Raw genomic sequence first — 13608 nt, forward strand, 5'->3', positions numbered from 1 at the left:
GATGGCCTACGCAGAGCAGCTAAATAATGACACCACGCTTTGTGAATAGTCTCTTGGACCGGAAGCCACGAGCGACCTCCGGCCATTTATTGATCTCCTTCTGGCCATGCCTGGCCAGAAGGTGCTACATAGTGTGTGGGTGCTTCCGGGTCTCAGCCGAGACCCGCGAAACACTAGGGCGCTACATCGTTCATAGTCATTTGACTTTCTGTGGAAGTGTGGCAGGCATACACAATCAACACTTACCGACCGTAAAAAAGGAATACAGAGGAAAAACCAACACCTGATAGGTGACCAGCTGTATGTGGCATTTAGCACACAACACACGTTTACTTGAGTAGAGGCATTTATTTACCTACATAATCTATAATTTAAGTATCCCACTCTATGTATGACCTATAACGTTTTATCTCTGGCTTCAGAGCACAACTGTCTGACAGAACTTTTTTCACCACTGTATAAAAACATTTAATTACAGTTCCCCAACGGAGTAAACATGCCACTTCTCATTCTATTGACAGTGTATTGTATGGTTTAGCCTACTAAACAGCGCATCTATTGTAGTGCATGAGATGCATTGTTTTCAGCATGTGGCAAGGACTCTTTGGTGTAGCTAGGTGCCGTCTTTAAAAGTAGGCTTTCCTCTCTAAGAGCAACATGTTTTATATTATGAGTAAATGTTTACTCACAGCATGAGCTAAAAGTAAAATATGCAAATGCTCAATATTATTGGTCATGTGTTATTTTCAAAGAAAATGTTTTTGGGTGTGGAAAAAGCACACATAAAAAATATCAGAGACATATTATCTAGCATTCACACACTTTTCAGAGCTGTGTCATTACTTCTCTTAGTTTCCCACTTCATTCCTCAAACTGAATTGTCTGGCTTTGTTTCATTGTGAGCATACCCCCTAATAAAGTCTATATGGCATTATAGTGATTCTTCTTTGTCACTGGCTGTATGTGCCATTGTGGTCTTTCATGAATGTTGCTGGTTGAAAGTGCCACTGCTGTCCATCTATATCACTTGTGCTATCCACCATTCTTCTTCATCTTCTACATTGCTGCCTCTGTGTGCCACTCTGGCCCTTCTTAAAAGTTGTTGTTTTTATGCGCCACTGTAGACCTTCTATGTTGCTGATTGTTGTACTTCTTAAATATATTACTTTTATAGAAAGAGTAAATCCAGTCTTGCTAATATAAGTACTGCCACATTTATTATTATTTTTGGTATTTACATTCCAGTTACTTTACAGCTGCATTGTAATAACTTGAAGCTGCTCTTTTTAATTAAGGCACACCTAATAACAGCCGGTGTTAATGCAGACTTGAGCTGCTCCCTCTTGGGACTTCTAGAAACACCTAGGAACATCCTTTGCCACTGGACGCCTTTGCTGCTCACTGTCCTAGGTGTGACTTGACAGCACAGCCGTCGGAAAGAGAGCTTCTGTCACTAATCCTCCCAAACAATATACATGCATCTTTACCAGAGTAGTCCGTGTAATTTCGGTAATTTTGCATTACTCTTGTGACCTGAAATTACAGAAAATGGTGATTACACCCGTGTGTGTAATTTGGAGCAGAGCAAAAACGCCTGCTGCTTTTCCTGTTCTACTGCATTTTGCGCTATTTTCTTAGTGGAAAATGCATCATTGGGTTCATTTTGGACACAAGGGAGCATTTTGAGCTAAGAAAATAGTGCTAAATGCAGGGTATTCCACGTAATTTTGCTGTAATTTCCCATAATTATGCGACAGCAAATTACACAGGTTACGCTCATCCTTACTTAACAACTGAAGATTTTCTGCCCTTCTGCCAACATGTTTCACAGCATAAACTATCTGAAATAAATTGCTACTTCATTGTGTAAAATATCACCAGTTTGACAGATTGGACCATTAGGTCTTAACCTTTTGTCTTCTGTGGACACCCACTTAACCATTACTGCAATCCGGGACCCCCACTGAATCATTATTGGAATTCGGGACCCTCACTCAGTAATTACTGAAAGCCAGGGTCCTCGGCTTAAGCATTTTCGATAATTTGAGCCGCAAAACAATACATAAAAAATGAAGAAACAAGCATTCATCAAACAAATATACATTCGATTAACTACTTTATTTAGTTCAAATATTTTAAAAATCTACATTTTAATTCTGATTCAAATGTTGAAGTTTTTCTAAATTTAACTGAGGCCCCTCATCATCCATACTATATTCTGGTTGATGTATTTGCACTGCTCCCATGAATCAATCTAACTTAGGATACTAACTTAACTTTTAGAAACCAATTTCAAATTCCTTCACATTTACAGAATGTTTTAGACATTTTAATTGTACATTTTGCTTCTTTATTTAGATACAATTTATTGCAGTTGCGGCCCCCTGAGTAGGCTTCCTGGACCCAAAGGGGTCACTCACCTGACCATTTGTTAAGAACCACTGAATTAGACGATAAACAGGGACATAATTGGTTAACACAAATGACAAGAAAAGCAAAAAAGCAAAATAAAAAGTACATATAAAAAGTTATAATGACAGTAGCAATATTAAGATTACTTCAGTTCCTCAAATAACAGTGAAAACTTAAGTTCAACAATATATGACATGCAATACTCACAAATGTTCCATCTCAGTAAATGGAACAAAGAAAGGGGAGAGAATGTGGCCTAACGGCTAGGGCGGTTGATCTTGGAGCCGGGTTCGAGTCCCGGCAGGGGCGCTCAACACTCTGTGATTCTGGGCAAATATCTTGATCTCCCCGTGCCTAACAAAAATGAATGTGTCCGTCTGTAACATAACTGATGCTCATGTAAAGCACTCTGATACCTTCGGGTCTGAGTAGCGCTATATAAAACTTTACCCCCCAAAAAATGCATGATTGCAGAAACCTCTATATACATCAACCATTACTAAACACTGATTGGGTGGAGTAAAGTGCTAGGGGGAGATTGAAGCCAAAGACGTAGAAAGACTTGCAACTATTCTCAAATTAGATACACTGATAACTCCTTTCAGTGGGAATAACAAGAGAAGAAGGCAGTAAGCAGCATTATATTAATACTGATAAAGATCCAGAGTAAAATCTATTAATAAGGTTAATATTTACCTTTAAAAGTACCAGTTGTAGCTGATGGTTTCCTGAACAAGGTTAAGTGAACATAAAAGTGGTAATGAACTGCAGAATCAGGTAAGTCTGCAAACAAAATAATAATACACCATTTGAGAAAAAGGTTATCAATTAATAGCCTGCTACTAAGCCACATTCTTTCAAGAAAGACTAAAACAATGTCTCAATCTAAACTTAGCAAAGGTAATGGGTATAGTAGCCCAATGCAAGTAGTAGCAGTGTGAGTAACCCAATCAGCGCCAAAGTTGTTCTACAGAATGGGCAACCATTATTACCTGCTTACACCCATCAGCACATGAGCATGGCATTATGCGGTACCCATAGCTTCTGTAACTAGACTTTTGGATCAGAAACACTAGTGTGTAAACTCAAGTTCAAAGCACTCCTCAGGTAATGTAAACACTATAATTTTATATTTAATAGTGTACACAACATGCAATAAAAGAAAATTAGAAACATTTGTAGTATAATTACTCTCATTTTAATTATATAAAAACATCACTATTACTAATTCAAAATTGAAAAGGTATGGAAAAAATATAAATCCAAAGGTTTGAAATATCCCAGGTCTCAAACCTAGCAATTATATGGCACTGTTATTGTGCCATACAAGTGGTAATTAAGTATTTTAGGAGAATTGTACAATGACTACTTCAGTGGAGCTTAGAAATAAATTTTAGTGCATATTGGCATGAATTTTGCTACACGCTTTAAATTCCAACACAAATTACAGCATCAAAACAACTAAAACTACATCAAACTCTTTAAAGTAGAATACTTACAATGTTCTATCACAGAAGGTGATACCAACTGAGCTCTAAACCCATCTGACTATTCCGAAAGGGCCATATGTACAAAATTTAGGATTTGCAATTTCCGCATTGCGTATCTGTAGAAGTCGCTATTAGGTAATCGCTAAATGAGATGTATGTAACCACCGATTCTACTAATAGCGACTCCTACGGATTTGCAAATGCAATTAGGAAATCGCAAATTTGGAAAAGTCGTATTCTGAATGCAAAATGAAGATGTCAGACCAGGCAGTTCAGAAATACAGGGTGTGGCCACAACACAGAACAAGATATAGCATGGCATCTTGGACAACTTGTACTCCCTTGGTGCCACACAGAGAACCATCCCAGAGGCACAGATGGTGGACCCTCAAAACACCCACTCCCATGGAGATAGTTATCGAGGGGACTCAGGAACCAGAAAGTGTGCTGGGAGTGTCAGACATTGAAACCTCCAATCCTGGAGACACCAGCTAGGGTAAGTCCTGTAAGTATGTTACTTACTTAACATAACATAATGTTTGAAATCTCCAAATAAAACATCACAGCATAAATAACTCCATTGAGACGATAGCCCCACCTTGACAATGCATCATGGGAGTTGTAGTACACTAAAGTTGCATGCTGCACTGTGTTCTTATGGCTACACCACACAGATCTGTACATCACAAACATGTCACAAACACATGAGGCACAGTTACAACAATGTAGTGAACAGACATTAGCCATTTATTTTCACTAACTATATACGTGCATTTCCACAGATCACATCCAGGACCTGTCAGAAACAACTGAGGCTGAAGAAGCTACTGACACACATGTGGAAATGGAGGACAGCCCATTACAAACTCCTATGCCCAACACTCCAACTCCTAGGACAGCAACCGTTGCACCACTACCAGACTTTGTGGACAGTGATGACGGACAATCCCAAATCAGGGACACAACAACATCTGTGGGCAGGACACACAGACAGCATAGAGGCCAACCAGCAACAGCCCACAATGAGAATGTGTCAGACAACATTGCAGAGTTGTCCTGTGTTTTGTGCCCTGGAGAAGTCCATCATCTCTGTACAGTGCCTGCAAACCAAACAAATCAGGACTGTCAATAGGCATCTGCTAAGAATGCCAAGCTCTATGCAACTATTGAAGAAAGGGTAAGACCGGAGGATTGATGTCATCGAGAAATAGCACTGTGTGCAAAGATAGAGGCACAGGCAGTACCTGGCACTCTTTGATGCCTTCACCCATTCCATAAACCGATTGTCAGTAGCAAGAAGAACTGTAAACATACAGAATGACATGGGCTAGTTCAAGTGACCACAGCTCTTAACAATATAGAGACCCACAACCTCTGTGTCCCCAACATTCTGCCACCTGAGAGCGAAGAGGGCTCTAGCCTCAGTGGCACATCTATGCAGGAGGCACGCTGTACCAGGCATACACGCCGAAACACTTCTGGTTATGAAATGTCCACACTAACTCAGGTCAGAATTGCTAATATCGCACCCAACCCCTGAAGCTGAAATAAATAAATCCACTGAACACTCAGAGTCATGAGTCTACAGTTTTTTTGTTTGTAATTACATACTTTGTTGCCTAGTTACGTCCGCAATGTATACTGTTCATTTAAAAGAGATCCATTATTATCACATACAGAAAACGGGAAAGCAGCCAGGTAATAAGAGACTGCACTACCTAGATTAGTCATGTTGAGTAATGATATTGCCCACCTCAAATGAACCGCTGCCCTTGATCACCAATCAAAACATGCACAGAAGGTGGATGAGAAGCAATATTAATTAGTAAAAAGTAAAGCAATGTAATATGCACACAGTAGAAAGACAATTGGTAGTCGTTGGTTGAGGTCTTTGTGCGTCTTTATTTAAAATACGCTTGGGAACAGCCAACGCGTTTCGCCAACACATGGGCATCTTCGGGGCTGTAATAGCATACAATATATATGTATTTTAAAATTACGCAAACCTGAAGACCACAGTCATGGATGTGTAACTATATAGAGAGAGTAAACGTGAGCGCAGACAGGGAGAAAGGAAGAAAGGAAGGAAGGGGATAGTGAGTCGCTCAGATGTGAAGAAATGCGAAAGAAATTCAGAGTGGAGAAAGTGCAATGAAGGGAGAAAAAGGGAAGTAATGTTTGAGAGTGAAAATTGAAGAGAAAGAGCAAAAAGGCCAACAAAACCGGTTAGGACCCAAGGTTGAGTTAAAGCACCCAGGTGTCAGTGCTTGATGGCAAAACCGGTTATTTATTTATTTTATTGCATTTGTATGGCGCAACAGCTACCCTGAGGGTTTCCCGGCGCCCTGGATCCGAATTACTGGTAAGAAAGCAGAGGACACTTATTGGTCAAACAGCCAAGATTTCACTCCCTTGCGGAAGCGTAGATAGCAGGGTTCAAGCCGTAGGTGGAGGGGGAGTGAATTCCACAGTGCCGGTGCTATAAAGGAAAAAGAGCGACCTCCTAGTCTAGCCCTTTTTACCCTGGGCACGATGAATTTGGCTTGGTTTATTGAGCGTAAATTATGCGTAGGCAAGTATTTCTGTACCATTTTGCATAGATACTCCGGGGCTGTTCCTGAGCTAATCCTGTGCATATAGCACAATGCTTTGAATTTTACTCTGCTGGTTACTCTCAACCAGTGTAGTTTTTTAAGATGACCTGTCATCCATGCGCGTCCTGGGAGATTAAGAAGCATTCTGGCCGCGGAGTTCTGGACTACTTGCAACTGGTTCAAAGCGCTATTTGTAACTCCTAAAAATAGGACGTTGCCATAGTCTATTCTTGACGTAATTAGGGACTGTATGACAGTCCTCTGAGCCCCATCTGGCAGTTGCCATAATATTTTTCTCAGCCATTTAAGGATGAGAAAGCATGTGGAGGCAATTTTGGCTGTGTGTGTCCTCATGGACAACTCATCATCGATTATTATCCCTAAATTGCGTGCCGATTGCACTGCGGTCGGGGTAGCACCCATTTCCGCGGGCCAGTGAGTTGGGCCCCAGAGGACCCAAGGTTGAATCAAATCACCGAGGTGTCAGTGCTTGCTGATAAAAAATATTTAAAAATCTAATTCTCCTACTAGGCCAGCTTACCAAGTGCTGAATCAATAAATGTCTTGCCAGGGTAAATTATATCATAGATCATGTTCAACGTGGTGTGTCCGTTTGCGAGCATGTGGTAGAAGCCTAGTATGGAAAGAAATGGTGTAAATGGGAGTCATGGCACCCACTAGTGCGTTAAGAACTGACCAGTGTAAGTGTATGTGTTAAACAAACCTCAAGCCTATGAGACCGCCTGTGTGTCCAAGTCGGTCATGTGCAGTTTAGTCCAAATCGGAAAAAATTATTAAGCAGCCAGTATAAAAATCTACGGGAAAATTGAAAATCATAGTATACTGAGGCAGCGACCTTTTGGTCAATTGCATTAGCAGTTAAGATGGGTGTGCGCAGTTAAAACAAAAAAAACGGGAGCTGTGCTGTCTCGGTCCCGGTAGTGAGACAAAATATCGAAATTAAAATATCGATATACAATAATATCGATGTTTTAATTTCGATAGTAAAGAATATCGATGTCCAAAATATCGACAGACAGAATATCGTTTTTTTAAGGTATGTATGTTACTAATATCGAATGTTACTAATATCGAAATTTTGTTTAGTGTTATGTATTTTATTATGTTGTTTATATGTTTGTTAAACATGTTTTGTAATGTATGTTTGAAAATTTGTAAATTTGTTTACATTTTGCGTTTTAGTATCAGAGCGGGTTGTGGGTTTATAGGGGAATAGGGTGGGAAGTAATTTAATAATAATTAATTAATTAATATATGTTTGTAAATATTTTTAATTAATAATTAATTGGTAATTAATTAATATTAATTAGTTAATTAATTAATATAATTTTGTACATATTTTTTAATTAATAATTAATTGGTAATTAATTAATATTAGTTAGTTAATTAATTAATATAATGTTGTACATATTTTTAATTAATAATTAATTGGTAATTAATTAATATTAATTAGTTAATTACATTAATTAGAGTAATTTTTTTATATATATAATTTTTTGATATTGTTAATTAATTAATGGGGAAAAATAATATTAATTAGTAAATTAAATTAATTATAGCTAATGTGCTAATATATTTACCTTATTGTTATTGTTAATTAATAATTGATTGGTAATTAAATAATGTTAATTATTTTGGGTAAAGGAGTATTTTTAGGGTTCAGGGTCAGTTTTCAGTTCTTGGGTAAAGGGGTATTTTTAGGGTTCAGGGTCAGTTTTCGGGTAAAGGGGTATTTTTAGGGTTCAGGGTCAGTTTTCAGTTTTTGGGTAAAGGGGTATTTTTAGGGTTCAGGGTCAGTTTTCAGTTTTTGGTTAAAGGGGTATTTTTAGGGTTCAGGGTCAGTTTTCAGTTTTTGGGTAAAGGGGTATTTTTAGGGTTCAGGGTCAGTTTTCAGTTTTTGGGTAAAGGGGTATTTTTAGGGTTCAGGGTCAGTTTTCAGTTCTTGGGTAAAGGGGTATTTTTAGGGTTCAGGGTCCGTTTAGGGTTTTTGGGGTACAGGGGTATTTTTAGGGTTCAGGGTCAGTTTTGGGTTTTTGGGGTACAGGCGTACAGGGTAAAAATAAAATAAATTAAAATTTAATTTAAATAAATTAAATGAAATTAAAAAAAATTAAATTACATTACATTATTACGTTTTTAATTTATTTTAAATGTATATGTATTAGTTTTAATTTTTTAATTATGTTTTAATGTTTTTATTTAATATTTGTTAAATTATATGTATTTTAAAATTATTTTTACATTATTATTAATACATTTTAAAAAACGATATTTTTAATTTCGATATTTTTGTACTACGATATTAATTTTTCGATATTTTTGTACTTACCTTTATGAAGATATGACTCCGATATTTTTGATTTCGATATTTTTGTGTCGATATTTTTGTATGTAGATATTGTGTCTGTCGATATTATGTCATAGATTCCTCGGTCCCATATGAGCAATTCCTAAAACGTGCATACATCTGGTAAATACCAGTATGTAAGGCCGAGGTGACCCCGAGTAGGGAACCCCTTGCTAGGCAAGCTCAAAGATAATGTATATAATGTGGAAAAATAGGGGGTGTGTATAACGGTCTCCTATCAGTCACTTAATTAGCCGTTGAAGAGGGGTGTGCACAGGTGAAAATACTAAAACAGGAGCCGTGCTGTCTCGGGGCCATATACGTAAATCCTAAAACGTGCATAATTCGGTAGATACCAATACGTAAAGTCGCGGTGACCCCGAGTAGGAAACCCCTCGCTAGGCAAGCTTAAAGGTAATGTAAATAGTGTGGAAAAATAGGAGGTATGTATAACGGTCTCCTAACGGTGAAGATACGGATATGGCCAATTAAGGTCATGCCGGAAGGAAGGCTTGTATTTTAACGAGGATTGTGTAATCTTGAACTTATATTCAAACTACCAAAAACGGGAACTGCGCTTTAAAAACATTGTGGGAAATGAATCTGTTCCAAGACTTACTTGTAGATACAAGTGTTAGGAGATTCAAGCAGTGTCCGGGTAGCATCCTGTGCTCAGCGGGATGAGAGGCAAACTGCAACCTTGCTACTTAATCCCGCCAAGCAACGTGAAGAAAGCAAAAAAAAACACCTTTCGGGTAGCGGAAGACTAGAACGCGAACCTAAAAAGTGAGTGGTGATGCCTAGTGGCTTCCAGTTGAGAGGTAAAGCAAGTTATGTGAGATTTTAGAAGTGAATGGGTAAAGGAATGAGATCCTTAAAAGAGATGTCTTGCAACAAAACTGTGCCAAGAGGTTGGTACCTATGAGATTGTATGTAATGTATAATATGGAAAATGGCCAAAGCGTCATGTCTAAGTTGATTTGATATGTGTATAGAACATGGAAGATATTGAGGGGGGCGTGGCTTGGGCGCCGATGGCGATGGTCGCCTGAGAGCTCGGCTCCGGGACTGAGCCCGGGATTATCCTGTTAATCGGAGGCTGCGGGGCACCCTAGCCCCCGCAAATCGTTGTTCGGACCCGCTGGACCCTGCTGGGACGCCTGGCACAGCCTGGACGGGTGGTGATCCGCCCGAAACTTGAAGTTTGTGGTCCCGCGGAGAACGACCCAATATGGCGCCCGGACCCCTTTGTCCCCTTAGACGGGACCATTGGCCTGGGAGAACGTCGCTGGTCATGGCGTGCCCTCCGCTCTTGTGTTTTCCTGGAGTGTAAGGAGCTGGACTTTGCCCTGCTGAGACTCTGATATTGGTAACTGCGCCCGGGCGGTCGGAGGCCCCTACCATAGTGGACCCCGGCACACGGACGCCTGGGGGGCCTGACGGAGGTGCCGACCCCCGACGTGGCGCTTGGCTGCATCCCCCGTTTGACCCGATCCCATGGGAAGCACAACCCCCTGGCGCCAAAAAGTCTTTGGTGGTGTGGGTGGCCCTCGTTCCGGATCCTCGTCAGCCGGACGGGCCTACCCGGCCTGGCGCCGAGTGTCTTCGCCTCCTCCTCGGCGCCCTCAGACGACACGGGGGTGGCGCGAGCCGAAACTGAGGAGACCTGCCTGGCCCTGGAGAGGAGGAACACCGGCCCTCACCCCGAGGGCCTGCATTCGGGGGAGTTATAGTCGGCGCCCGCACTTGGTGGCACCCTCCTCTGAGTTCACACTGTGCGCTTCCCGCGGCATGGGGAAGCCGAGGGGGGCCAAGGGGGCCACCCCGGCGGCCTCTGACTCGGAGACCACGGACAAGGAAGGCCATGGAAACCCGGGGAGTGCCGGTGGCGCGCCGCTGCAGCAACAGTTTGATCGCGTCCTGGAGGCGATTGCGACCACACGCTCGGCCCTTCAGCAGGACATTGCCCAGGTGGCGACGAGCCTGGGCCTCCTCCGGGCGGATCATGGCAAGCTGTCGGACAGGGTCAAAGAGGTGGAGGGCTCGGTGAAGACCTTGGAGCCGGCGCAGCGCACCTTGGCCGCGGCAATGAAAGATGCCCTAACCCGGATTTCTGCCCTGGAGCAGCGAGCGGAGGATGCGGAAGGCCGTAACAGGCGCAACAACATCCGCGTGGTGGGCCTGCCGGAGAAGATCGAGGATGGCGACATGGTGGCCTACTTGGAGGCCTGGCTCCGAGACACGGTGGCCCCGGAGGGCCTATCCTCTTTCTATACCCTTGAACGAGCTCATAGAGTCCCAGCAAGGCCTCCGCAACAAGGCCGTGCGCCGCGCCCGGTGGTGGCGCGCCTCCTCCATTTTCGAGACAGAGACCTCATTCTCAATGCCGCTAGACATAATGGCCCCTTCAAGGTGGAGAACAGCCAGGTGAACATCTTCCCGGACTACACTTATGAAACCCAACGCAGGCGGTTTTCATTCTTGGCGGTCAAGCGCGAGCTTCGGAGCGAGGGCATCCAATACTCGCTCCTATTTCCTGCACGGCTCCGCGTCATTGTCGATGACAAGACTCAATTTTTTGATACCCCGGAGGATGCCTGTAATTGGCTTGAACTTTATAGAGCTGGGAAAGATGGCTTCGCCTCCGCATCTCAGCCAACGGCGGAGCCGGGACGGCGACGGCGATCCACGAGGGTGCGGGGTCGCCGGGGCCGGTCGGGCGGCCCTTCTACTGCGGAGACATCGACGGAGCGGAAGGGGGTACTGGAGGTGCTGTCTGCGTTGTCTGGTTCACGAGATGATACCATCGCGGAAGAGGAGAACCCTGGTGACGAGGGGGCATTGACGGACTCGGAGGACTCGGTGGCAGATAGCACCGGCACACCGGAGGTCACGCCAAAATCGGCTGAGGACATTCTTGATGGACAAGGTTGACGGGGTGAGCTGCATCCTTTTGGGTGGGGGCCCGTAGCGGGGGTGGCGGGAGCCGATGGTTCAGCATGGTCCTCGGAGAAGCGGAGGGTGGGGTGCCTTGCCTTTGCCCCAAGGGTTTCCGTTGCTGATTGGGGCTTGCTTTAGTCCTGGTAGCCAGGGCATCGAGGGCCCACTGCCACCACCCAGCCCGCACCCGGCCCTTAAGGCCTTCCCACGGTGGCGACCGTAGGATTAGTTTGGGCGAAGGGTTTTCTGAGGGCTTGGTTTGGATGGGAACTAGATGGAATTATTTGGGTCCTGTTCTGGGGAGGGTGGGCAGGGGTTTGGTTAATGTAAGAGTTGTTGAGTTCCGGTTGGGGGAAATGACCGCCATCAGTGCTGGGGGGATTGTTGTTTGCTTTTTGTTGCGACCCAGATGGGGAGACTTTGCACGAACAGTATGGGACAATGGCTGACGTTGCTAATGTGAAGTGTATTACTTGGAACGTGCGGGGGCTTCATACCATGTCTAGGCGGCACAAAGTCCACGCTTATTTAGTGCGTAGGGGAATCAAATGGCGCTGCTGCAGGAGACCCATTTGACCATGGCGGAGGGGGCGGCGCTACAGCGCAGATGGAGGGGGCAGGTCTTCAATACGTCGTACTCAGCGTATGCCAGGGGGGCGCTAATCTGGATTAGGGCTGGGGTTCCCTTCCAGGTCACAAACTCAGTGGTAGATCCAGAGGGGCGCTACGTAGCCATCTCGGGTACTCTGGGGGGGAGGGCCCTGAACGTTTGCTGTGTTTATGCACCTAACATGGACCAGATTGCCTTCCTTTCTAGGTTATCGGGCTCGCTGGCCCACTTTTTCACGGGGCCCCTCCTGCTCGGTGGGGACTTTAATTCGGTAGTGGATGTGGAGACCGATCGTTCACACCCGCCCCTTCCTGATTCTCCGGTCCGCCGTGTGGCCAAGGGCCGTAGGGACTGGCAGACACGGTGGGGTCTGACGGATATTTGGAGAGCGCAACACCCTGAGGCTAGAGATTACTCCTACTTTTCGGGTCTTCACGAGTTGCACGTTCGGCTGGACGGGTTTCTTGGCTCGACTGAACTGGTTTCGGCGGCCGTCCGTTCCGAATACTTGACTAGGACCGTTTCGGACCATAATCCCCTCCTGCTGGCCCTTCGCTGGTTTCCAGGGGCGCCGGCGGTGCCCACCTGGAAGTTACGCCCTGAGATCCTCGAGGACACTGTATTCAGAGCGGACTTAGGTGATAAGATCGAGGAGTACTTCGCGTCCAATGGGGGCTCTGCGAGCTCGAGGGCACTGGAATGGGACGCTTTTAAGGTGGTGGTGAGGGGTTATTGCATCTCCAAGAAGGTAGGGGTGAGGCGGGTTATCCTTGATGACTTGGACGTGGCTGATCGGAGGCTCCGTGAGTTGGAACTCCGCCGCCCCGGGCACCCTGAACTCCAGGGACGCACGGCGGAGGCAAGGGAGGCGGTGGCGGCTGAGGTTGAGCGGCTGCGCTGCTTCGACTACAAGGCCTATGCGGTTCGGTCCCTTGCAGAAGGGGATAGATCGAGCGCATTGCTGGCATGGCTGGCTAACCCTACGCGCCAGACCTCCCTGACGACGTCCATGCGCATGGCGAACGGGACCATGGTGCACACTCAACCGGAGATTTTAGGCTGCTACCGGCACTACTATGACCAGTTGTATCGCAGTCGTGCTGCCAATGACCCTGACCTTCTCGAGGACTATCTGAGACCCCTGGAGCTCCCAGTGGTGGAGCCTGACGTGGCGAAAGCCCTGGGGTCCGATAT

The sequence above is a fragment of the Lissotriton helveticus genome, chromosome 10 (genome assembly GCF_964261635.1).
Source record: "Lissotriton helveticus chromosome 10, aLisHel1.1, whole genome shotgun sequence".
NCBI lineage: Eukaryota > Metazoa > Chordata > Amphibia > Caudata > Salamandridae > Lissotriton > Lissotriton helveticus.